This window comes from Lissotriton vulgaris, chromosome 1_1 (assembly GCF_964263255.1).
Source record: "Lissotriton vulgaris chromosome 1_1, aLisVul1.2, whole genome shotgun sequence".
Taxonomy (NCBI): Eukaryota; Metazoa; Chordata; class Amphibia; order Caudata; family Salamandridae; genus Lissotriton; species Lissotriton vulgaris.
The window spans coordinates 659,213,265-659,240,129 of NC_141685.1; the positions used below are offsets into that span (position 1 = coordinate 659,213,265).

Consider the following 26,865-nt stretch of genomic DNA (forward strand, 5'->3'; position numbering starts at 1 on the left):
GCCACTTAAATTAGCAAGCCCTTCAAAGGATAAAGGGGAAGGCTCTGAGAGCAGGCCTCTGGTACCGAGACCATGTTCCCTTGAACCAAGAAGCCATATTGAAACTGACCTGGTGGTTATAGAATCTGGATGCTTGAAACGGCAGAGCGATTTTTGGTTCAACACCAGATTTTGTCTTAGAATCAGTTTCAAACCTTCATGGCTGGGGTGCCTGTCTCCTAGATCAGAACACTGGGGGGTCTGGTCTCAAGAGGAATCTTCATACCATATAAACTACTTAGAACTGACCGCAGGTCTTTATGCTCTAATGAGCTTCAAACACTCTCATCAAGGCAGATCATTTATCATAAACCGCCTGGGAGGTACCAAGTCGGGTAAACCTCTCAAACTTAGCCAAGAAACATTGGATGTTCTACCTGGAACACAAGATCTCTCTAAGAGCAGAATACCTTTCAGGGAAATCGAACCCTTGCGCAAATTGGAACTCGAGGTTCCTCTTGGATCACACCGACTGGAAACTCAACACCTCTGTGTTCAACACCCTCAACAGCCTTTGGGGTCCCTTCCAAATAGATCTATTCGCGAGCAGACTGACATTCCAATTGGAGAATTATTACAGCTGTATGCCCGACCCGGGTGCTCTAGAGGTGAACGCATTTCTCCAATCATGGGAAGGGATCAACGCTTATACTTTTTCTCCATTTGCCATGATCCAGAGAGTCCTTCAGAAAGTAGGACATCAACGCTCTTCCATTGTCCTGGTGACTCCTTTTTGGCCATCCCAAGCCTGGTCCCTGGAACTAACTTACGATCTTCCTTTCCTGATTCCTTCCCTCAAGGACCTACTTACGGACGTAGACGGTCAAATGAACCCTCTTGTTCAAACAGGGAATTTGAACCTTCTTGCCTGGAGAGTGTCAGGAGATCCAATGATCTCGCAGGACTTTCGTCGACAGCTTCAACTCTCTTCAGAGAGTCATGGGCCCCTGGAACACACTACAGGTATAACAATATTTGGAAAATTTTGTTACGTTGGTTCCTGGAAAGGAACCTGGATTCCGTTCAAGCACCTATCGTTGATATAGTTAATTTCCTTGTCGAACAATTCGATAGAGGTCTAAGTTATAGGTCTATCAATTGTTATAGGTCAGCTATTTCTGCAGGTCATGCCCTAGTCAACTTTAAAACGGTAGTAAGAAGGCTATTGTTTGTAGAATCCTAAAGAGTATCAGACTTAGGAGACCTCCAAAACCTAGATATCAATCTTTATGGGATGTCAAATTCATTCTTGACCTTTTCTGTAGTTGGCCTAATAATTCTCTTTTGAACAGAAAGAACCTTTCAATCAAATTAGCTACTCTTCTTTGGTTGATTTCTTGTCGTAGGGTCTCTGATGTCAAAACTCTTGATATTTCTTATAGATCTATGATATTTTTGTAGTAACATTTGAACTGCATAGAAGAACCAAGGCTATGTCTGATTCTATTTTCTGCCCTCGCTTTGATATATGTAAAAATCTTTGTCTTGTGGATTGTATGAAAGAATATGGCTTAAGAATGAATGCACTTCGCCTCTCTGGTGTGGATCAGTTACTTATTTCCTTCGTTAAACCTCACAAAGCCTCTATTGCAAGATGGTTTAAAATTGTTATGAACCTCGCAGGTATCGATCTAAATATGTTTAAACCACATTCTATCAGAGGTGCAATGGCCAGTAAGTAATTTTTGTCAGGTGGTAAGTTATATGATATTCTTAAAGCTGCTAATTGGTCTAACTATAGAACTTTTGCTCATCACTATTGCAAACCAATTACTCATATGTCTGATGTTGTCTTACATGGCTACCAACATGCATAATGGTAGCCTCTGTGTCTTTAATGAAATCCAGATTCTCTAGTCATGGTAATAGGAGAATCGCAATTTCATTACAAGACCGGAGGCTACCATTATGCATGTTGGTAGCCATGTAAGACAACATCAGACATATGAATGCTTACTTTGCATTTATAATGATTATACTTCTTTAAAGAATTGTTCTTTTACTATTTGCATTTCTGGAATCATTTATATCTCTTTCTCCTTTTCAGATATTCTCTCATAGCTACATGTTCCTGACCCACGGATCAATTTATTCACGGATCAATTTGTTCATCTTTCACCTCTTTCTTCTTTGTGATACACTAAAGAACTTATGAGTTTTACTTGAAGTTTTTTGGACTTTTCCTGGAAGTTTATTGGACCTTTCCTTTCTTTACACCACATTTAAAAGAGGCTGATTGCCTAGTGCTCATGCCTTTTATTTGTTTTATAACATTCTAATATGGAACATTTTGCTTTGTAATATATGCGACTACTTGGATCTGCATTAATTGTTGTATGCATAATGTTATCCTCCGTGTCTTTAATGAAATCCAGATTCTCTGGTCATGGTAATAGGAGAATCGCAATTCTCTCTTTCTTTTGCACGGCGAGACAACAAATGCCTTTTTGCCTTGGAGATAGGGTGGGGGGTTCCCCAGTGGGGTTTGTGGGTGGGTCACGGGTGGTTGGGAGCATTTGGGAGAGAAATAAAAAATATTGTCCTCTTTCTGCTATTTGATTGGTGTTCCATATTAGTTCATGCGGATTTGTGTATTTATGTATGCATACAAAGGGTTGTTCAACACAAAATTGATGTAGAAGGGATTAGTAGGGTTCTAAGGATAGACAGATGATGAAGAATTCAGTGCAATTTGTATCCTGGCATGTAAATGGTTTGAGTTCTACAAAGAAGTAGCTCGAGTAATGGAATTTTTGAAGAGAACTGAGGCTAAGGTTATATTATTGCAAGAGACACACTTAACAAAACATGAATGTGTAAATGCCTATAAAAAAAATGGTCCTGGATGCAAGATAAAATTTGTTCTGATCAAAGTAGCAACACGAGGGGGGTGGCCATTCTCATAAGAAATAATGCGGGTATTATAGTAGAAAGTCATCAGACAGATTCTTCTGGGGGGTGGGCCCTATCTAAGATCATAGTACAAGGAACATCTGTAATTGTTTTCAGTTATTACGGGCCCAATGAGGATAACCCTGATGCACTAATCAAAATGGAATCATGCCTAATGTCATCTAATACCCCAGTGGTAAATGGAGGGGATTTTAATTTAGTGTTAAATAAAAGTTTGGATAGAACCTCCAAAGTTAAATATGTTACGCCACCAAAAACCTTGGCAGTACTTAAAAATATGATTAGAGAGCTTAATTCTATCGTTATTTGGAGACATAGGATGTGGGATAAGAGAGATTTCACTTTATTTAGCAAAAAGTATGGTCTCCATTCCCAGATTGACTATTTTTTTTTTAATTATGAGCTGGTATCTGGGGTTGAAACGATCAAGCATGTTCCTGCTATACTTTCGGATCATTTGGTTGTCCTTCTATCAATAAAAACTCCAATTAAGAGGGGTTTAACCAGGTGGACTCTCGACCAGACAATTCAGTCGGATGTTGGGGTAATTCACTAAATGAAAGAAGAGGCTGTGATCTTTTTTGAATTCAACAGAGGGTCAGCTAAACCCCAAACTATATGGGATTCCTTTAAGGCTTTTTTAAGATCTATAGGTACGGGCATTATGGAGCGTAAAGAAAGTAGTACGAGGTGCCAAGAAGAAAGGCTTTTGGAGGCCATTAAGAATAAAGAGCAAGAGGTATAAAAAGCTTCCCTTGAGAGCTCCAGCAATGTGGCTTCTCTCACGAAACAACTAGAACTGTTGCAAGCAGAATATCAAGGAGCCCTGGATAAGACATTAACAGATAGATGGAAGGTTAGTAAACTGCAGCATTTCGTTCTGGTGAGAAAAGTGGTGCTTTGTTGGCATGGAAAGCAAAGACTGATAGAGTGCGTAACCAAATAAAATGCCTTAGAGATCATATGACAGGAGACATATTGGATACCAACGTCAAAATTGGGCTGGAGATCTCTAGACATATGTGTAAATTGTACAATGAAGATACTTTCCCTGGGAGGGATAACATCGAAGGTTTCTTTAAGGAAATCGAACTCCCAAATTTGAGCAAAGACCAGAAGGCGACTCTATCAGTCGATATAACAGAAGAGGAGATTCAACAGCAGTTTAGGAAAATGGCCAGAGGGAAAGCTTCAGGGCCAGATGGTCTCCCAACTATGATCTATCTTAACCTCTTAGATGAGGTGGTACCAGAGCCTAAGAAACTTTTTAATTTAATACTAAGAGATGGGGAAGACCCTCCTTTAAGTTGGGCCAAGGCAACAGTAACATTGATACTGAAACCTAATAATGAACCCCTTTTGGTTGACTCATATATTGCCATATCTCTGGTAAACACGGATTATAAGGTGTTAGCGGGTATTTTGGCCGCCAGAATTGCGAAGATCATTAAGGGCATAATTAGGGCTCCCGGTTTTCCGTTTTTACGGATATTTACATATAAATACAGATGGAAATCTATATTTCCTTTGTCTGTATTTATATTTAGAAACGGCAAAACACTGGCAAATGTTGCCGCGCTGCCGCTGCATGCTGTTTCCTTTGCACGCCCCTGGGAATTCATTTTAATCCCTTTCAATCAAGGTCTTTTAGCGCCCTCATGTGGACCCTGCCCCCCCTATGCCCCGGCAGCAGCAGAGGGTCTTATTCTCCGTCATTTGGGTGAGGAGGAGGTGGGAATTGTTGTCCTTTATTTTCTTAATTACCGTGCGTGTTGAATACCACAGGGTGCCTTGTGTCCCATAGTAGTATCATTAAGGCTCGGAGCCTGCAGTGTCTCCAGAACAGAAAAGCGTAATAGTTTATAGCAGGGGTGGGGGGAAAGGGCCCGCCATCGTGCCATTACATGATTAATTGCCCACTTAGCATGAGGTTAACAAACTGGGGGGGGGGGCGGTATAGGGGTCAGACTGTCTCGAGAGCCATGATTCTGTCCCCCACCTGCCTTAACACAGCTCCGGCCTCCCCCTCATAGCAGCGTCTTTAGTTCTCGCACATACCACACCCAGTAAACCCTGAAGAGCAAAAACAAAACACAAAACGAAATTAACAAACAAAACGTGGTTATTTATTTCTGCATAATTTAAAATCATGGCCTAGTCTATGCATCTTTCCACTTATATGAGTGTCAGGAAGCAGCTTTCAACAAACTGTGAACCTAGCGAAATGTGCCCATGTGACTGCTACTGAGCAGCGCATTCCCGGAGTGCCGCTCCCATTATGCCACGGCAAGTGGCTGTGTGAGAGACTGGATCAGATAAAGAACTGCACCGACAAAAACATGCACCCAGCAGATGCTGCTCTGGGCTTTAGTTGGGTTTATCCAGATTACTGGAGCCTTTCATCAGGGCATGTTAGCACGAGGCACAAGTAATAGACGTATGAGTTCAGAGAGACCCCTTTGTTTCCAAGCAGCGTGGCGATCCTCCTCACACGGGGCCTGTAACTCACTGTGAATATCACAGGCCTCGGAGCACAGGTCTGACTCGGCTATCATGTGCCTTAAGAAGAAGAACCTATCGAATGCACTTTTTTTGAACATATTGCACAGAGGCAACGTTTCTTTCGTCCACTTTTTGCTTATTTTTCAGGTAGTGCTATACATTAGTCACGGGTAGTAAGCGCTATACAAATGCAGTTAGTAATGGCTTCTTAGCAGCCATGGAGTTTCTGTCATCAGCAATTCTCCTCCCTTTTTCCACAAGAGTAGTTCAAAATGAAATGCAAAATATCCTAGTTTGCAACAAAGGACTACAAGGTGTAGGAGTCCCATGACAACCATACTAGTAGGCAGCATAGTTTAATAGTGATTGGTCTGGAGAAACAAACTCATAATTTAAAACTTAATACCATGGTTGGGAAGTCTCTTTAATAATCGGAATTGATTTCTACCCAAATTAGCCCTTTTTGCCACATTAGGATGATCAAAGACTGGAAGAAAAACCATAACGCTCTTACTTATACCTTGCAATTTGCATACAGCTCTTACGTGACAGTTAATAGCTTACTGTTCTATGTTAATATTTTTACTAATTAACTGCAAGTAACAATAGGATCTCTATGACAAAAGCAGTAACCCACTGACCTATTTACATTATATGTACCTCTCGAGAACTACTATGGAGTATTTTTTATTAGAAGCCAAATACATCTTGGAACTAGTAACTTGTGTTTTAATTTTGGTTTCATGTAGTATTTTATTCTTTTTAGAATGTCTGCAAAGTCTCTTGAAATACACATGTGCTTGTACTACAATGGCAAAGTTTTCAAATGAATGTATTGTGTTGACCAATAACAACCGGGCGCTGGTGTGCTTTTTCAATTTAAATAAATGCGTAAAATACTAGCTGTAGCAGCGTCTTTTGCTTGTGGCAAAAATAAATGTGGATAAATACAGAAAAAATACCCCAAAAATAAATATGGATAAATACAGACGGAAATGGCAAAAAAATAAATACCATAAAACCGGGAGCCCTAGGCATAATACACAAAGACCAGAAAGGCTTTATTCCTGGAAGGCAGCTTAACGAGCTAACCTTTCAAATACTGGGAGTAATAGATCTAGCGGAAACATATATCTTCCGGTAAAGCTGGTGGCAGTAGATGCCGCAAAAGCTTTTGTCTAGGTCCACTGGCCATATCTGTGGGAAGCCTCAAAGAGATTTGGATTTCCTCCGAATTTAGTAAAGGGCGTTCAACTTTTGTATCATTCATCAAGAGCAAAGGTGTTGGTAAATGGGGAGCGAACTGGTTGGGTCAATATATTACGTAGACTAGACAGGGATGCCCCCTGTCTCCACTCTTATTTAATATGTACATCGAACCATTAGCGATATGGATCAGACAAGATCCTGCCATTATTCCTTTAAGATATGGGAATCTTGAGATCAAGTTAGCTCTCTATGCTGACGAACTTTTACTCTATACCCTGAATCCGCAATTGTCTATTCCCATATTAATGGCTAAAGCCGAAGCATTTGGAACGGTTTCAGGACTCAGAGTGAAGACAAATAAGACCGAAATTATGGAATGGAGCCAACAAACACACGCAAAATCGAACATGCGCTACCTTGGCATTATAATCACGCAGAAATTGGCTGAAGGTACTAGAGTAAATTGGGAAAAGAATAGGCAAGAAGTAGAGAAACTGCTGGTCAGATGAGCAAATCTCTCTCTAAATTTGTACTGTAGGGTACATCTCATTAAAATGATTATTTTACCCAAAATAACATTTATTTTTACTTCTATACCATTATTATTTTATAGAAGGAAAATTGCTAAACTCCAAGGAAGGCTGGGGAGTTTTATTCTTGCTTCTAAGGGCTCACGCATATCTTGGAAGAGATTAAGGAGGAGATTGGATTAAGGGGGGCTGGCTTTAGCGGATCTGACGACGTATGGGTATGCTTTTCTTTTTAAGAATTGTAGGATGCTTCTAAATAGGGTTGAGTTATGCTATAGGTATTTTGTTTGGGGCAATGCTGGGAGAACTAAGGGAGGGTCAAGATACATTTTTGTTTAAGTTTGGAGACCCAAAGTTCTTAAAAAAAGTAAGGTTAAAGATTTTATTGGGAGTTTTGAAAGAGTGGGTTTATGTTCGGAAGAAAGTTAGGAATTCAATATCATTCATCTAGGGCCCCAATTTGGGAATCCCCAGGGACTCCTGATTGCTTGAATGATTCACTTAGCCTCCCATTAAAGGTTTCGGGTATTTCTTTTTGGGGGGATTCAAAGTCGGGAACAGAGTTAGTTGGTTGGGAAACTCTGAATTGAATTGCAGGGGGCAAATTAACCAGGTTTAAATATTATCAGCTCTCTGCGCGGTGGGGGGGATCAAAACTGGAATGAAGAGGAGGATGATACGTGGCAAGTTCAAGCAATTAAAACTGGTATCATCAAGAAGGAGGTAGCTTTGTGGCATAAATCTCTGATCAATGCAGATGACGATTTAGAAAGAGATATTCAGAGGCTCTGGGGGAGGGAATTTTGAATATTGATTTGAGGGAAGAGTGGATGGCCTCCTTTGCACTGCTGAGAGAAACTGTGAAACCTGCCTATTTAAAGCGTAATCACCTCTTCACTGCATACAGGGTATATTGGTCCCCGGCAAGATTAAAGACATTTTTAGGGAGACATTATGAATGCCTGAGATGTAAGGATCCCGTAGCTGACGATCTTCATATGTTTCTAACATACCCTAAAATTCAGAAGTTTTGGTTTGATGTGTGCCAATTTCGAACAGAAGTTACAGGTATCACTGTTAGGGTCATTCCCGCCCTGGTCTTTTTTGGAATTTGGCATGATAACACTACCAGCATTGGTAGATTAGACGTAAGATTTATTTTTTATGTAATTCTCTTAGGAAGAAGAGAGATTTGTAAATCGTGGAAGGCTAATCTTCCACCCCACTTCCTGGAATGCGAAAAAAGTGTTATATATATAAGTAAGCAGGACCTATTGTTTGATTCCAGCAGTAACGAGAAAGTATGGCTTAAGCTGGTGGATTGAATCCCAAAAAAATTAAACTTTGAGGTCCAATGATTAAGCCAATCTTGAGCTGTTGGTCTTGTGTTCCTTCCATGCTATCGGCACTCCAAGGAAGGGTGGAAATGGAAACAGCTTTTCTCTCTTGATTGGAAGGACTCCAACCTTGTCTGGCTAACCTGTGAAGGGGAGGAGTATAGCCATCAAGTAAATTGGCAGAATGAAGGCAAAAAAGGAAATGGCCCTGTCAACTGAACCATCCCCAAGCTTTTTGCCTTCCTCCTCTCCTTTTTGCTGTATTTGTTGTTGTCTGCTTTAGGACTCTGTGCACTTTACTGGTGCTAGACAGTGCTGATGTGCTTGTGGTTTCACCTTAAAACATTTTAAAATTGGCCTATTCCTAATTGGAATATTTAATTTACTTATAGGTCCCTTGTAAAGTGCACTACATGTGCCCAGTGCTTGTAAATAAAATGCTTTTCGTGGGCCTGCAGCACTGATTGTGCCACATACTTAAATAGCCCCTTAAACATTTCTCAGGCCTGCCATTGCAGAGCCTGCATGTGTAGTTTAATTTGCAATGTTGACCTGGCAAAATAAATCTATTTCCAGTCTAAAACCTTTTCTTTTAATATAGATAATTGACCCCTAGGTTACGTTCTGCACAGCCCAGAGGTCAGGGTGCAATGTAATTAAAAAGTTGGACATGTACGATTAATTTTTAGTTGTCCTGGTAGTGAAAAACTCTTAACTCCATTTTTCCCTTCTGCAAGGCCATCTCTCCTGTTGGAAAACATTGGGATTACCATGTTACATTTTATAATTATAAATTCCATGTGGGAAAATATAACTGGGTCATATTTAATGTCTCTGGAATCCAAATTTATTATCCCATCTTATGGTGAAGACTGATTTTAAATTACAATTCAGAAGATGCCACTTTAGAAAGCTGTGTAAGAACAACAGGAGTAAACCCATAGACCACGTCGGGATGGGTGTGGAGTATAAACAACAACAACAATTCCCAACAGGTATCAGTTTGAGACAGTTAAGTAATGTATGCAGTTAGCATTACATGAACAAGAAACAAGGAGGCTCTTATGGTTTAAAAGCTTGTTATTCACCAAATCAAAGGAGGGTGTTTCACATGGAAATACAGTTAAGCAGCACTGTACAGAGAGAATCATGTGACAACCCGAGGGCACTTGGTGAGTGAAGAAATATACAATTAGTGAAAGGTGAAGATGCAAGTGCTGAACGTGAACAGCGTGAACGGCGCAAGGTGACAAAGAAATAATACAGTGATGGCTCCGCAGGATTAAGTTGAAATCACTTAAATCATGGAACAAACAGTTTTACAGGAGCACAAAACGTAAAATGCGCCATAGAATTGCGCTGTGATGTCGACGGCGTTTCGATCCCCGTGAGTCGGGATCGTCATCAGGACAGGGTTGTCGAAATCAGGTCGAATCAAAAGGGGATAAAAGGGGGACGGCATGTCTGGGATAGGGGGAAGCGCGGGATAGGGTTGGAAAAGAGGGCTGAGGCGCACGTGCAATCCGGTGGTAAGCTAGTCAAGGGAGAGTGCCAGGGAGGTAGGAGTGGGAGGGTGGGGGGAACCGGACAAGTCAGGCATGTGGTACAGGTCGGCATGTAATAGAGTTGTGAACAAACGCGCAAAAGCGGTGCCATCCCTCAATGTATGACATTGTTCTACATTCTGTCCATCAACTGTGTTTTTTGCAATTTTCATCCCTCAGACCGACGCTTGCAAGTAGTGGGAAGGTGGTGTTACAGCGTATAAATGATAAAACAAGGGGGCGTGAGGGGGTGAATAACTGAGCAAGGCAACTAAAAATTATTCTGTTCAATAGGCACAGTCCAACAGAACGGCGCTAGCACGATGTAGAATGGTGGTACTCCCGCGTGTAAGCGATTTCACAAGGGCGTACATATTGATTGTCTATTGTGCAGAATTAACCATGTGTGTCCATGTCCTACGTGGCTCTTTCAAGTTCAGTTCTTCCGGGTTTGTTCTGTTGCTACGGCAATACCATGACACGGTCGCTACCCCGCCCCCTCCCCCCTAGCCAAGCCCCCCCTGTTGTCACCAGCCTATCCCCGTTTATCTACCACGTCTGAACCCTTCCGGGTCCACGGAGCCTCGCACTAATCGCAAGCCGCCCGAACGTCGTGAGCCCTCATCGCCCCTGGCCGCCTTGCTTCATTCAGGTACGGCAATTTCCTAACCATGGAGCTCCACTCGAACCGTCTGTCACTGGCGGTCGGCCCGTACTGGCCTTCGCTTTTCTCCCCCCCGCCGACTGAGGTTTTCACTAACCATAACCGGCGCCTCTCTCCCCCTTATAGGTGCTGCCCAGTCGGACCCACCCTCGGCTGCGCATCTTCAAATTCAGGTAATCTTTCTCACTATAGGAGCCTGCCTACTGACTTTACTTTTCACCGGTCATAACGTTTCCTGTTTTCTCCATCAGACCCCGCATCTGCAGCTATTACCAGGGCTTCCAGTTAATCACGCGATTACTATTACGTGATAAAGTACGTTTTAGCACCTCGCTTTGCGCCGTTCTCATTCACTGTGTCACGAACCGGCTTCACAGAGTAATTTATTATTGGCTTGCACAGTCATTCACCCCTTCACGCCCCCTTGTGAAATTGCTTACACGCTGGAGTACCACCATTCTACATCGTGCTAGCGCCGTTCTGTCGGACTCTGCCTATTGAACAGAATAATTTATAGTTGCCTTGCTCAGTTATTCACCCCCTCACGCCCCCTTGTGGTATCATTTATACGCGGTAACACCACCTTCCCACTACTTGCGAGCATCGGTCTGTGGGATGGCACCGCTTTTGCGCGTTTGTTCACAACTCTATTACACGCCGACCTGTACCACACGCCTGACTTGTCCGGTTCCACCCACCCTCCCACTCTTACCTCCCTGGCACTCTCCCTTGACTAGCTTACCACCGGATTGCACGTGCGCCTCAGCCCGCTTTTCCAACCCTATCCCGCACTTCCCCCTACCCAGACATGCCGTCCCCGTTTTATCCCCTTTTGATTCAACCTTTTTCCCAACAGCACTGCCTGATTTCGACAACCCTGTCCTGATGACGATCCCGACTCACAGGGATTGAAACCCCGTCGTCATCACAGCGCAATTCTATGGCGCATTTTACGTTTTGTGCTCCTGTAAAACTGTTTGTTCCATGTTTTAAGTGATTTCAACTTAATCCTGTGGAGCCATCACTGTATTATTTCTTTGTCACCTTGCGCCGTTCACGCTGTTCACGTTCAGCACTTGCATCTTCACCTTTCACTAATTGTATATTTCTTCACTCACCAAGTGCCCTCGGGTTGTCACATGATTCTCTCTGTACAGTGCTGCTTAACTGTATTTCCATGTGAAACACCCTCCTTTGATTTGGTGAATAAGAAGCTTTTAAACCATATGAGCCTCCTTGTGTCTTGTTCATGTAATGCTAACTGCATACATTACTTAACTGTCTCAAACTGATACCTGTTGGGAATTGTTGTTGTTTATACTTTAGAAAGCTGGTATTTTCTTGACTTAGCCATTTGATGCCTGCAGCCGGTATCTGGTGACATAACATGGTGTAGTTGACGATTGGACTTGGTGTATTTCCCCTAGCCAGCCATACACAATGGGAGCTTAGGTGTGTCTGAAGGGGTCATCACTGGCAGGATCAGAGGGAGAAGCTGGGGCCAACCTCACCTACATCAGAATAGTTTGTGTCCTGTCTCTACACGTAGGGCTGCATACAGTCTGGAGCCAGGGCATGGAGGACAGGGCATCTGTGCACTTCAAAGACATACCTCTAGAAGTTTCCCCCCACTTCAAAGGCACAAATGTGTATAAAATAAGGACATGTGACATCACCACTTCAGTACACTTCTGGACCCGCGGATGCTTTGCCAGGAAGAAGAACTGCTGGACTTTTGAAGGACTGCCATTCAGCTGGACTGCTACTTTGCTGGACTTCTGCTTTGCTGTGCTGGCCTGCTGCCTGCTGCCTGCTGCACTCTTGCCTGTTGAGAAGGGCTGGACCAGCATCTCTTGAACCCACAACCCAGAGTGACTCCAAAGCTAGTTGGCTGGCCTCTTGATCTGAAGCCTCAGGGACATAACAGGCTTTCAACCACCTTGTATCTGCACCTGGACTCTGCTGTCTATGAGTTTACCCTGCCAAGTGGTTCCACTCCAGTCATGGACCTCTGGAAGTGAGCCTAAGTGTTTACTAGAGGAACCAATGCATCTTCTTTGCTGAGTAGCACTACCCCGAGCATAACCAAAGCATCTCCACTGATGCATGGACTGGGCCTGTCGCAGAAGGCCCGCATTGCTCTCACAGTCTTTTGAACCGATGCATCGTCGATGGCACGGCACATCTCCAACCCAGGTCCTCGTATCTCTTGTCGATGACCACCTCAATAATGGTGCCAAACTCCACATCGCAGCCTTGCAGCTTCTCGGAGCTGAAACATCACATCCCTAGGTATCATAAATGACTGGTGCAAGTTATCATGTACATTACATTTGCAGAGGCACAGTTTGTGAAATTATTAAGTATCCATATCCATGGAGTACGCAGCCCAAAAAACAGTTGTTTCATTCTCTTAGTGTATCTGCAAACGTTGCAGTGACCACAGGGGGATTGGCCCATAATCAGAGAAAGGTTCAATGGTTTTGACAATGTATTTTATATGGTCCTTTTCTTTGGTCTGGAATGAACCAAAACATCTCTAAGGCATATTTCTTGATTAAAGGAGCACATCAGTCTGTCAAATTTAGGAGTACCAGAGTACAGAATTTGCCAATGTTTATTGAGAATGTTTTGATGGTGTTTGAATGGATGTGATAAGTGGTAACACAGATCATAAGTTCATTACCAGGTTTTTGTAAAGGCTGTCATAACATATCAGGTTTTACGGGCCATGGAATTATAGAATACTTTAAATTTCACGGTATACTCCGCAGCTTTAATCATCAAATCTAGAGAGGAGAGCTGATTTCTATTCCTGGTGAATTTCAGGAAATTGTCCCTGCTGTTGATCCATTTAAAAACGTTTGGGCTCGGTCTTCACTCCCTGTCTAGGTTATGAAACTATCACCTGCGTAGCATTTCCACAGGGTGATATTTTCAGAGAATTTATTGGAGCGTGTAAGTATATGTGGTTTTTCAAAATTAATGCTGACATGCCGGTACACCACACCGATTGCCCCTGTGCATCCTAAATATGATTGTCATATCAGTAATACACAATTCCACCTGGAACTATTTCAAATTTGAAAATAACTTTTTGTTGCAGGTTCATGGCACTTCGATGGGAAGTACTTTTGCTCCAAGTGGATAGTACCTTTGCCCCCAGTGTGGCCTGTTTATATGTAAACAATTTACACACAAGATGCAATTGTTATTGATAACTGACTTTATTGTGGTATTTTACTTACTGGAGTTAGTGTGTGATATTGCCATGGCAATGATAATATATCTGCAGAGGCACCTGTGGATTACCAGAATGTTGACTATTTTTACTATGTTTATTACCCGTTTTATTAATAGAACTGTCAGTACCTGAAGAATCCAATTACATATTTAAATACAACAAGATGGAATGTCAATTGAAGTAAGCAGGGTTTTATTATCCCCCAAACAAAGGTTGTAATAAAGTAATTGAAATGCTTTTTCAAAAAATGTGCAGTGAAAATTAAGGACTTCTCTTAAGCCCTGCACTACAAAGTGCTAGGAATAACACTTCATGGAATGAGAAACTTGAAAATTCAAATCAATATCCCTTCAAATTATTCCTGAAGAAAGGCACATAGAGGCATATTTACGATCCCCCAGTGCATCACTCTTGCACCACGCAAGGTGGTGCAAGAGCAATGCAACTCAAAACAGATATTTATGAAGCCACGCTAGGCCACTTTACATGACTCTTAGTGGCTTCAGAAATCTCGATTAAAGCAACGCAGCACAAATCACTGCATTGCTTTAATCTGTGCCAGGGAAAGCATTCAGTGGGCAGTGAAGCGTTCAGTGGGCAGTACATTGGTGTACCCATGCAGCTCCCATTATTTTTGACTCATTCCTAGATTTAACAGAACTGGTAAACCTGGGATTGCACTAAAAATCTACGCCTTTCCAGGTGAGGCATAACGAGGAGATATATCTTTATCTCTGCTTGTTACTCCCTCTTTCTATGTGTGTTACATTTTGTAGTACATATACAAAGATAAATTTGCCTCTAAGAATAATTTTTGTGCAGGAAGGTGCCCCTTCCTGTACAAAAACAAACCTCCCTACAACACAGGCACTCTTGCACAATGGTGCAAGGGTCTCTGCATTGGCGCTAGGCAGCCAAAATGGTGTCAGTGCAGGGACAAGGTCAAGAATGCATTGTATTCTTTTAAATATGGCACGTTCCTGCCCTTCCCATGTAACATAGTGCATCAAGGTGACTTGCTGTTCTGCATTGCATTATATGGCCCTAAAAGTATAGCAGGGCTGAGCAGGTGGCAGGATATATCTACCAGTGCACAAGCTGTGCCCTCCCTATACCCCTATCGGGCCTCTGCAGCTCTTCAGTACTGGGGTTAGGTAGCACAAACCAACTACTCATCTGCACCATTCTGTGGGGGGCTCTAATGATGCTAAAATCACATGGGCATTGCATAGTAGAAATTCTGAGCCACCACGGACCCTGTGAGGAGGCAAGACTGCCTACAAAAAGAAGTCAGTCCAAGCAGTTCAGTGCTTCTTTCCTGTTGACTGTGAGCACAAAGTGTGGGGTCTTTCCATATAAGCAGGTGAGATAAGGAGGCATATTAGAATATTATAATTTCCAATACTATTTTTTAAATATATTTGGAAAGTATTTCTTTCACAAGTTTGCTTTTATTAAGGGTTTTGGGAAAGGACATTTGAAACAGTGTTTTGAGTAGGTTTTTTTTTATTAAAGAACTTCTGAAAAGTTTTGGGAGATGGTTTCTATCTGTAGTCATAAACATTGTGCTTGAAGGCACTGAAATATGTTTAGTATGTTTTCTCTCTCTATTCTTGGATGCTGGAAACTGTCAACCTACCTTTCCTGTTTAATTTCTGTAATAGATGTTCTCTCAAATCTGTCGGGCCTACTACCTTGTCAGAGGAGGCAGAAGGGGAGTATTTCAACGCTGAATCTCATCACTCTTCCAGTCACCTCTGCTGTGCAGCAATGGAGTCAATTGCGCATGTCATCCCCCCACTATAACTACAATGAATATTACACTCCGAACAGCCGCGTACGTAGTTGCCAGTAAGTAAGACACCTACCCCTACATATTAACGTAACTACCCAGCGAAAGTCAATAAAAACATTACATGGCAACAGAACGTCAATGCACTCACAAAAGTATGTCCGCAGAATCAAATGCACTGGCACCAGGGCTGCACCTAGACTCATCATTTTCCCGGGCAGAACCTGAATATCTGAAACGCATATGAATATCACAAGATGTCATTTCATAGGAAGTCACATTGCAGAAAGTGCTGTCATTTACCATATTTACCTAGTCATTTTTCAAACACCATCAAAAGAAGCAACTTATCTAGTCTGTATATCTTGAAATTGGCCAACAACATGTATAAACCCCACATGAAAATGATGTCAACATGCATGGCTAATCTACTAAGTAGCAATACAATACATCCACCCAATCAGATGGGAAAGCTAGGCCTAGCTCGTTTACAATCTCACACCTCACTTAACCTGATGCACCGATTTTTGACAGATCAATACATGACTCTAAACACCAAATTGACTAATACAGTCCAAACTGGCCTGCCACTCCCCCATCAGCCCAATCGTTCAGTCCCTCATCCTGTATCTTGATGAGTACAGCTGTGTCCAAGCAGGCATCCACCAAAGCCTCTGCTCTCCATTATCGTAGCCTCACCACAGGGCAGGTAGTCAGGTCATGAAATCGAGTCACAACCAGCATGGGATTTTAGATGTGTCAGGAATCACAATAAGTGAAGGATCGAGCACAGATCCAGAGCAGGGCTCAGACAGATAAATACCTTACATACAATTCCTAACATGCACCAAGGTCTGCTTACATGCACACCTCATCCAAATACATTGGGACACAACTATCTTGGGGTCCCATATGCTTTGCCAGGCGATTTGTTCACGCCCCTGGTTGACCTGTGCCATTCTTCCACCACTGTTCATGGAGGCCAGCCTGCTGGGCATGAGATAGGATACCTACCTGTACAATCAGGAAATGTCTGACTTGGAGTAACAGCACTCAAAAAGTTCTAAAGTAATAAGAGAACACAAGGAGCAGGCATCAAGGTACATAAAGGATGGTTCATTTTTCAAAACCTTTGTGGAGAAGTGTGGCTCACTGGTTAGAGGAGGCAGACCCTGGTGCAGAGGTCAGACCCAGGACCAGGGTTCAATTCCCGACGCGGCAGGGTCTTGAGCTCAAAATGTCCACGGACTCGATAATTCTCGCTTCGGTGCCTACTCGAATCATGGGTTCACACTCTGCAACTCTGGGCAATAGCTTGCTTAATCTCCACTACGGCCCTACCGCGATGGGATGCCTGGTCTTCACCTTGGGGATGCCCAGTAGGGGTTATCTCGCAGGGAAAGCCAGGATGGGTTCCCAAAGCCAGCGCTAAGAGACCTGTTGGTGATTTGGCGCTATATAAATCGAAATTAACATAACATAACATAACTTTGGGGAAGGAAGACACACATCTCAAAACTAAGACACTTTCTCACATACAAAAGAAAAAGACAGGGAATTACGTTTACTGACACATGGCTCAATGCATGTACTTGCACACAAGTCACAAGACATTTCAACATCGAAACAAATCCCTTACTATCAGCGCATTATCATGTCTTGGGCAAAAATTGAGAGGGATGTATATCATCTTATGTTAAGCAGGCAATGCAGATCCAGTCAGCTGGCATTACAAACATTCATTATTAAGTCAAGCATCCCACAACAGGAGCATATGGTACAATACTGGAACAAGTTCAAGAACAAAATAACCATAACAATATAGATGAGCACAGAGGGATCATGGGCATTTAGAAGGTCAGCATCTCTATACCTCACAGTCCACACATGGGGTGTGAGACTGTATCTTCCAGTACAATAGCCATTGTCAACAGTTGACATTGTAGCATTTGAGAATTCTAAAAGACAACCCTACAAGTGAACGAAGGAGGAAATGTCAAGCAGCCTGTCTCCCTCACATGACAGAGCAGCTGCCTCATCTTGCCATATCATGACCACGTGTCTCTGACCCGGACCATTCAAAGTCCTTCACTCATCCAGTGGCTCTTCCTGTGTCAAGTTGTCCTACAGCTTAGCTATTGCAATCCTGTGGAGGCACACAACCCACTTCCTGTGCTGCACAGCAGCCTCAGCCCTACATCATTAGTGAGCACTGCGCCTCTGGCCTGGTCGCCCCCTCTGCCTACCTGCTGCCCGCTGCCTACCTATTTCCTCTGCCGCTGCCCCAGCCGCTGCAGGGCTGCCCTCCAAGCCTCTGCCTCCTGTTTCTACCGCCGCTGCCCCAGCCGCCGCAGGGCCGCCCACCAAGCCCGACATCCTTTTTCCCGCCGCTGCCAGCCCGCAGCCCGGCCCCCCCGCCAGCCGATTGGTCTGCCCGCTCCCGCCTCCCCGCAGACCCTCCCTACCGGCTCCCTTCTTATGACGCCCCCAGAGCGACCGCGCAGCAGACGCGCGCAGCGGGAGCGCCGATTGTGCGCCGAAGGCGCCCCAAAGGCAAGCCCGTCTGCGCCCGTCCGCGCCTGGACCGTGCCCAGTGCCAGGACCCCTGGGCCCCGCAGACACCAGCCCACCCGCCGGACCTACGACGCCGCCACCCTCAACGCACTCAACACCGGCCGAATCCCGGGATGCTACCGAGCCACCCCGAGACGAACCCACGGACCCTTCTGCTGCCACGTCTGCAAGTTCACCTGCATCCGGACCTGTCCCGCACCAACACCCGCCAAGCTCGAAAACGTGTCCAGGGATGGCCAACGCGACTTTGATTTTTTGCTCAAGACCATGGCAGAGGTGTACCCGCTGATGCTGACTACATGGACCACGGTGCTTTGGGGCAACACGCTGATAGGACAAGCAGTGTGCGACCAATTGGATTTTAACTTATATTCAAGCTCCTTGGAGCTGGTGGGGCTGACGAGCCGGGTTACGCACCTGCGTGCCACGAGTGGTACCGAACCTGAAGATATTTTTGGCAGCCTATGCAGCACCCCTTCATACATTCCTACTCCCTGCTGATGAGAGGCAACAACCTCGAAACACGTGTCCAGGGATGGCCAACGCGACTTTGATTTTTTGCTCAAGACCATGGCAGAGGTGTACCCGCTGATGCTGACTACATGGACCACGGTGCTTTGGGGCAACACGCTGATAGGACAAGCAGTGTGCGACCAATTGGATTTTAACTTATATTCAAGCTCCTTGGAGCTGGTGGGGCTGACGAGCCGGGTTACGCACCTGCGTGCCACGAGTGGTACCGAACCTGAAGATATTTTTGGCAGCCTATGCAGCACCCCTTCATACATTCCTACTCCCTGCTGACGAGAGGCAACAACCTCGAAACACGTGTCCAGGGATGGCCAACGCGACTTTGATTTTTTGCTCAAGACCATGGCAGAGGTGTACCCGCTGATGCTGACTACATGGACCACGGTGCTTTGGGGCAACACGCTGATAGGACAAGCAGTGTGCGACCAATTGGATTTTAACTTATATTTAAGCTCCTTGGAGCTGGTGGGGCTGACGAGCCGGGTTACGCACCTGCGTGCCACGAGTGGTACCGAACCTGAAGATATTTTTGGCAGCCTATGCAGCACCCCTTCATACATTCCTACTCCCTGCTGACGAGAGGCAACAACCTCGAAACACGTGTCCAGGGATGGCCAACGCGACTTTGATTTTTTGCTCAAGACCATGGCAGAGGTGTACCCGCTGATGCTGACTACATGGACCACGGTGCTTTGGGGCAACACGCTGATAGGACAAGCAGTGTGCGACCAATTGGATTTTAACTTATATTCAAGCTCCTTGGAGCTGGTGGGGCTGACGAGCCGGGTTACGCACCTGCGTGCCACGAGTGGTACCGAACCTGAAGATATTTTTGGCAGCCTATGCAGCACCCCTTCATACATTCCTACTCCCTGCTGACGAGAGGCAACAACCTCGAAACACGTGTCCAGGGATGGCCAACGCGACTTTGATTTTTTGCTCAAGACCATGGCAGAGGTGTACCCGCTGATGCTGACTACATGGACCACGGTGCTTTGGGGCAACACGCTGATAGGACAAGCAGTGTGCGACCAATTGGATTTTAACTTATATTCAAGCTCCTTGGAGCTGGTGGGGCTGACGAGCCGGGTTACGCACCTGCGTGCCACGAGTGGTACCGAACCTGAAGATATTTTTGGCAGCCTATGCAGCACCCCTTCATACATTCCTACTCCCTGCTGACGAGAGGCAACAACCTCGAAACACGTGTCCAGGGATGGCCAACGCGACTTTGATTTTTTGCTTAAGACCATGGCAGAGGTGTACCCGCTGATGCTGACTACATGGACCACGGTGCTTTGGGGCAACACGCTGATAGGACAAGCAGTGTGCGACCAATTGGATTTTAACTTATATTCAAGCTCCTTGGAGCTGGTGGGGCTGACGAGCCGGGTTACGCACCTGCGTGCCACGAGTGGTACCAAACCTGAAGATATTTTTGGCAGCCTATGCAGCACCCCTTCATACATTCCTACTCCCTGCTGACGAGAGGCAACAACCTCGAAACACGTGTCCAGGGATGGCCAACGCGACTTTGATTTTTTGCTCAAGACCATGGCAGAGGTGTACCCGCTGATGCTGACTACATGGACCACGGTGCTTTGGGGCAACACGCTGATAGGACAAGCAGTGTGCGACCAATTGGATTTTAACCCGCCAAGCCGAACACCAGCAGCAACCACCTGAAATGCATCCTCCTCAACACCCGCTCCGTCCACAGACACGCCATTGAACTCTGGAACCTCTTCGACACCACAGCCCCTGACGTCGCCTTCCTCACGGAAACCTGGATGAACGACTCCTCAGCGCCCGACATCGCCATCGCCATCCCAGAGGGCTACAAGATCACCCGAAGAGACCGCGACAACCAGACTGGAGGAGGCATCGCCATCATCTACAGGGACACCATCCGCATCAAGACCAACACCGACGACACCCTGACAACCGCCGAACACCTGCACTTCCAGATCCACACGGAGCCCAAAACCACCCTCAGAGGCACCCTGATCTACCGACCCCTGGGACCACGCACACAATTCAGCGAGGACACCGCCGACTTCATCAGCCCGCATGCCCTCCCCTCCGCCGACTACATCCTCCTGGGGGACATCAACTTCCACCTGGAGAACAACAACGACCGCAACACCATCACCCTGCTCGACAACCTCGCCAACCTCGGTCTCAAGCAGCTGGTGTCCACCCCCACCCACCTCGCCGGACACACACTCGACGCCGTCTTCTCATCCAGCAAAGACATCGCCTTCAGCCACGCCACCGGACTCCACTGGACGGACCACAGCTGCGTCCACTTCACCTTCAATAGAACGACGATCCACCACCACCAGCAACAGGTTGCTCGAAGAAGCTGGAACAAGATCACAGCCAACCAGCTCGCCGCTTCCCTGAGCCAGCACCCTCCCGCCAGCTCAGCGAACCCCAGCCAGGCCGCCGACAACCTCACGAAGTGGATCAGCAACTGCGCGGACGAACTTGCCCCACTGAGGACCCCGCCTAGCAGACCCGGCAGCAAGAATGCCCCATGGTTCACCGACGAACTCAAGAGCTCCAAGAAGAACTGCCGAGCCCTCGAGAAAGCCTGGAGAAGGGAACCAACACCGGACAACATGACCACCCTCAAGCTTGCCACCCGGAAGCACCACCAACTGATCCGCGCCACCAAGAAAACTTCATTCAAGGACCGGCTGGACAACAACGCACACAACTGCAAGGAACTCTTCAACATCGTGAAAGAGCTCTCCAACCCCAACGCCGGAAACAACAACATCACCCCATCGCAAGACCTCTGCAACTCCCTCGCCTCCTACTTCCACAACAAGATCGCAGACATACACAACAGCTTCAGCACTCAACCGACGCACGCCACGACCGAACCACCGCCCCCCACCACCACCCTCCGCGCCTGGACTCCGATCAGCACCGAAGACACCGTCCGCATGATGAACTCCATCCACTCCGGATCTCCAACCGACCCCTGCCCTCACCACGTCTTCAACGAGGCCGACGCTGCCATCGCACCCCACCTGCGGGACATCATCAACACCTTCTTCGAAACCGCCACCTTCCCGGAGAGCTGGAAGCACGCTGAACTCAGCGCCCTACTCAAGAAACCTACAGCGGACCCCACCGAACTCAAGAATTACCGCCCCATCTCGCTCCTCCAGCCAAAGTCATTGAGAAGACCGTCAACAAACAGCTGGCCGCCTTCCTTGAGACGAATGGATCCCTCGACCCCTCACAGTCTGGCTTCCGAGCCAACCACAGCACCGAGACCGCCCTCATCGCTGCCACCGATGACATCCGAGCCCTGATGGACAACGGAGAAACAGCGGCCCTCATCCTCCTAGACCTCTCCGCGGCATTCGACACTGTCTGCCACCGCACCCTAGTGCAGCGCCTCAGCAACGTCGGAATCCAGGAGAAGGCACTGGAATGGATCATCTCCTTCCTCGACGGAAGAACACAGAGAGTCCGTCTACCACCGTACAAGTCAGAGGCCACCGAAGTCATCTGCGGCGTCCCTCAAGGATCCTCGCTGAGCCCCACCCTCTTCAACGTCTACATGAGCCCCCTCGCGGCCATCGCACGCCAACACCACCTCAACATCATCTCCTATGCTGACGACACCCAGCTGATCCTCTCCCTGACCAACGACCCCGCCACCGCCAGAGCCAACCTTCACGAAGGGATGAAAGACGTAGCCGAGTGGATGACAACCAGCCGTCTGAAACTGAACTCAGACAAGACGGAAGTCCTCATCCTGGGCTCCTCGCCCTCCGCCTGGGACGACTCCTGGTGGCCCCCCGCCCTGGGCACCGCACCCAAACCGACAGACCACGCACGCAACCTGGGCTTCATCCTGGACTCCTCCCTCTCCATGACCAGACAAGTCAACGCCGTCTCCGCGTCCTGTTTTAACATCCTGCGCATGCTACGGAAGATCTTTCGGTGGATCCCCACTGAGACCAGGAAGACGGTCACCCAGGCCCTCGTCACCAGCCGACTGGACTACAGCAACGCCCTCTATGCCGGAACCACCGCCAAGCTCCAGAAGAGACTCCAGCGGATCCAGAACGCCTCAGCCAGACTCATCCTCGACATCCCCCGACGCAGCCACATCTCCGGACATCTAAGAGACCTGCACTGGCTCCCCGTCAGCAAGAGAATCACCTTCCGTCTCCTCACCCACGCACACAAAGCCCTACACGACCAAGGCCCGAGCTACCTCAACAACCGCCTCAACTTCTACGCTCCCAAACGCCACCTCCGATCGACCAACCACACCCTCGCTGCCGTCCCCCGCATCCGAAGAGCGACAACAGGAGGAAGGTCCTTCTCCTACCTGGCCGCCAAGACCTGGAACTCCCGACCGACCGACCTGCGCCTGACCCAAGACCACCTCTCCTTCAGGAAGAAGCTCAAGACCTGGCTGTTCGAGCATTAGCAGCACACCCCCCCCCCCCCAAGCGCCTTGAGACCCTCCGGGTAAGTAGTGCGCTCTACAAATGTCTTTGATTGATTGATTGATTGAGTGAGTTGCTGTGCCCAAATATTGCAGTGTCGGGACTGCAGTGGCCTAACAATGCATGCATATGGCCTGGCGTGTCATGAGCAATTACAAACTCATCCTTTCATTGGATACCTTTAAAAACCTCATCTGAATGAATATCTCTCTCTGCATCCCCTCCAATGGAAGGAGGTTGAACCAACCCCTCACTGCGCCAAGTACATCTGCAACTCTGGACCACAGGTTTGAAGCATACAGCCATGCCCAGAACATATGTATCATATACAAAATAGGTGCATTACCTTGTGGGCACAGAGGGCAGGGCGTAAATATCTGGGGTCAAACAGGTCAAACAGATGAGGTAAGACATACCCTGTGCCAGATGTCAAACTGAATGGACTGAGTTGTGGCATCGCAGGGTACTGTACATTGCTAGTGCCTAGTGTATTCCCACTCCTCGGATATGAGGGCTCATAATATATCAGTGTCCCATAGCCAGCGAGCAGGTGACTGTCGGCAATCTTCATGTGTTCAAGCACATCAACAAAAAAGGTCACCAGTCTCTGACCTCCACCCATGAGGTGCAGTACGTGGGTTATGGGGGGATGCTCCGATTTAGTGTATGTGACTCTCCACAGGTGTCCCATCTCAGCTATCAGTGTGCATGTGCCAAGAAATGGTGCCCTGTAATGTCAGTATCTTCCTGCAACTACCCAAAGGTAATGTCCTCTCAGACCCTAAATAGGTCCCCCACTGAGCTCAATCACGTGTCTGTCCATGCTGCCAGTCCTTCCCAACAATGCTTCAATGGAAAAGTGCTAGGGAGTGCAGACTAAAAGACAGAGAGTACAGGATCATGTCCCTCAGTAGCCAGAGGCCCTTTTAGCTCAAATAAGCCACTTTCACCAAGCTGTCAGCTCCACAGGGGAGCTGCGCTCCAGGGAGCAACATGGAACCCACAAACGCCTGTGCCCTGCATGTTGGGAACATGCCCACTTCGTACAACTGCCTCCCAGCCAAACAGCACACCGGCTATTGCAGCGGTGCTGACACATAACATCCCATAAACAATGTAAAGCCTGGGCAGCCTTCACACAGGCAGATGCAGCCTCCACCATGTGTGGACTGGGGGGCGCTGCACACTACACCCAATGTGTATGTGTACTGGGTTATGTTCTGAGAATATTCTTCACAGATAGTCAGCATCTTGCTCCTCAGGCTGTAGAAGGAACTGCTAACAAATAATTCCATTCAGAATGCGCAGGTTGTGTACTGCAGAGTATTGGGAGTACTCGTGGGTCTCAGGATGTGGGATCCAGTAAAAGTGTCAAGGGACCAGTGCACAGCCCATTGTGTAAGGCACTCTGCCAACACTGGAGAGGATGCCGGGGGGAGATGGCAGTTAATCTGTGGCTCTTGGACACAATTGACAATTCCATCCTCAAGCCAGGGGAAATAGGTACACCTGGTGAGGATAAGGGATAGGTGCAGAATTAAGTCCAGTTTGTACACATTCAGCACAAAAGCACTGCCCCATAATCTTGGAAAACATCAATGAGCCCCTCATCAAAGACATATTGCCCTCCAGCTCCATGGCAGAGTCTAATGGGCTAAATAGGACCCCCGTATGGACACACACAAGGGCTACCCTTGCCAAACCAGAGTAGATTATGCAAAAATATTGGCTCTGCAAACAATTCTGGAACTGGGCCTAATGTTCCAGTATCACATGTGTCTCTTGTAACAGTGCAATGTTTTTTTCCCAGCGCATCCAGCTATATCATCACAATGCGTGTCTCCTCCTTGTCGTTCCCATACCTCTGATATTCAATGTTATAATGCTCTGAGTATCCATGTGTGTGTAGTGTACTGGGAAGTGTGGGGAGGCGTTTTTGGAGTAGTCTGCCCCCAGATGGCCCACCGACACACATTGTATATTTTTCACTTGGGGAGGCTATGGGCCTGAAATCAATGGACTGCAATTCAATGGTTCTGCCTCAGAAAAGTAAACATGAACACACAACACCTCCATCCCAGGGCGGGATCCAAGGGTAAGACAGGGCAATCAGTGACAACATTAAACTCCACACACAACTCAGCCAAGGCATGGCTAAGTGGAGGGAACGTGTCCTGTGATGGCAATAGGTTTTGCATATGCTAGTGTTCTCCTAGCGGCCATGTCAACAATCTGTCATGAACAATCAGTGGCAGATAGAAAGCTGCAGCTAACACATACTAAACCCTAAACTTTCATCTGCAACTGTTTATCCTCTCCATGTGTACAATTCGACATTACCTCTGGGCCTGCATAATCTCTACTTGTGGTCTACTGTGCTAGTCTGACCCCTCTCACATCCACCTCAAAGTACAGGCTCATCTCTCAACCAATCCCTAATACAGAAGCTCTTTACAATCACCCTCTGGTGCTGCCATCGTTAAAACTATTTCGGCCCTCCAAGCTCTACCCTTGTACTCTAACACTTCCTCCCAGACTCTCACATTCTAATTCTGGTGCCGCACCTCTTACATCCATACCTTCATTATCAGCACCGCTCTCACCACTATGTACCCAACACGCAATGTACTTTACTCATCACCTCCTCCACAGATGATAACCACTCAAATGGACACCTCTCATACCCTTTTTGCCCCTCACTAATGGCTTTGACCGCTCTTTTTTTACAAGGTGCACCACCATATCCAACTCTGACATTCACACTTAACACCTCACCACATCTCTCATCCAGACCCTTACATTGCTCAATGAATATGTCCTCATTCATTCACCTCTACTGCATTCACAGATTCAAAAACAGGATACATCTACTGGCCAACACCTCACATCTCCCTACCCAGCACCCTTACTTACACAACTGTTTTTCACTCTTGACATACACCAATCCACTTTGCTTCAATCAAAAACCTTTAACCTGTCTCACAGTGGCTCTGTCACATCCACATCTCAGTTCCATGCTCCATACCTCTATTAACTTCTGCACATTAACAACTACCTTTATCAACGAAAGATCTCTATCACAGTCATCTCTCACTGTAGTGCCCCAGACTCCAGCTCTCATATCCTGCCAACCTCTAACCTTGTCTAGCTGGTACTACCTCAATCACATCTACCTAGTCCTAGCATACCTCGCCCAGGCTTTAACTAGCTTTTCAAGGCCCCACACTCTGAATCCCAGACCCCAGCATTTCCAAAAATTCACATTGTAGATTGAGGATACTTCATGTATCCTCTCCAAGAACTGCCTTTGACATTAACTCCTCCTTTCTACTCTGATGAAAATTGTTACTTGTTCTGCCCCTATTACGTCGATGTCTCCCCTTCATTTCCAAAATGGAAACACAAGTCACTCTCACCACTACTCTTGTTTAGCTAGCTCAGCCCATACAACGTAAATCTTTCAAACAACATGTACAGCTAGGCCTCACATCCCAAAAGCCACCTT

At 46.4% G+C, this 26,865-nt stretch overlaps 1 pseudogene; it reads left to right on the forward strand.

The window, feature by feature from the left end:
* Positions 1-3,915: 3,915 nt before the first annotated feature.
* Positions 3,916-26,865, forward strand: part of LOC147747617 (dual specificity protein phosphatase 12-like) — a 31,603-nt pseudogene continuing 8,653 nt past the window's right edge.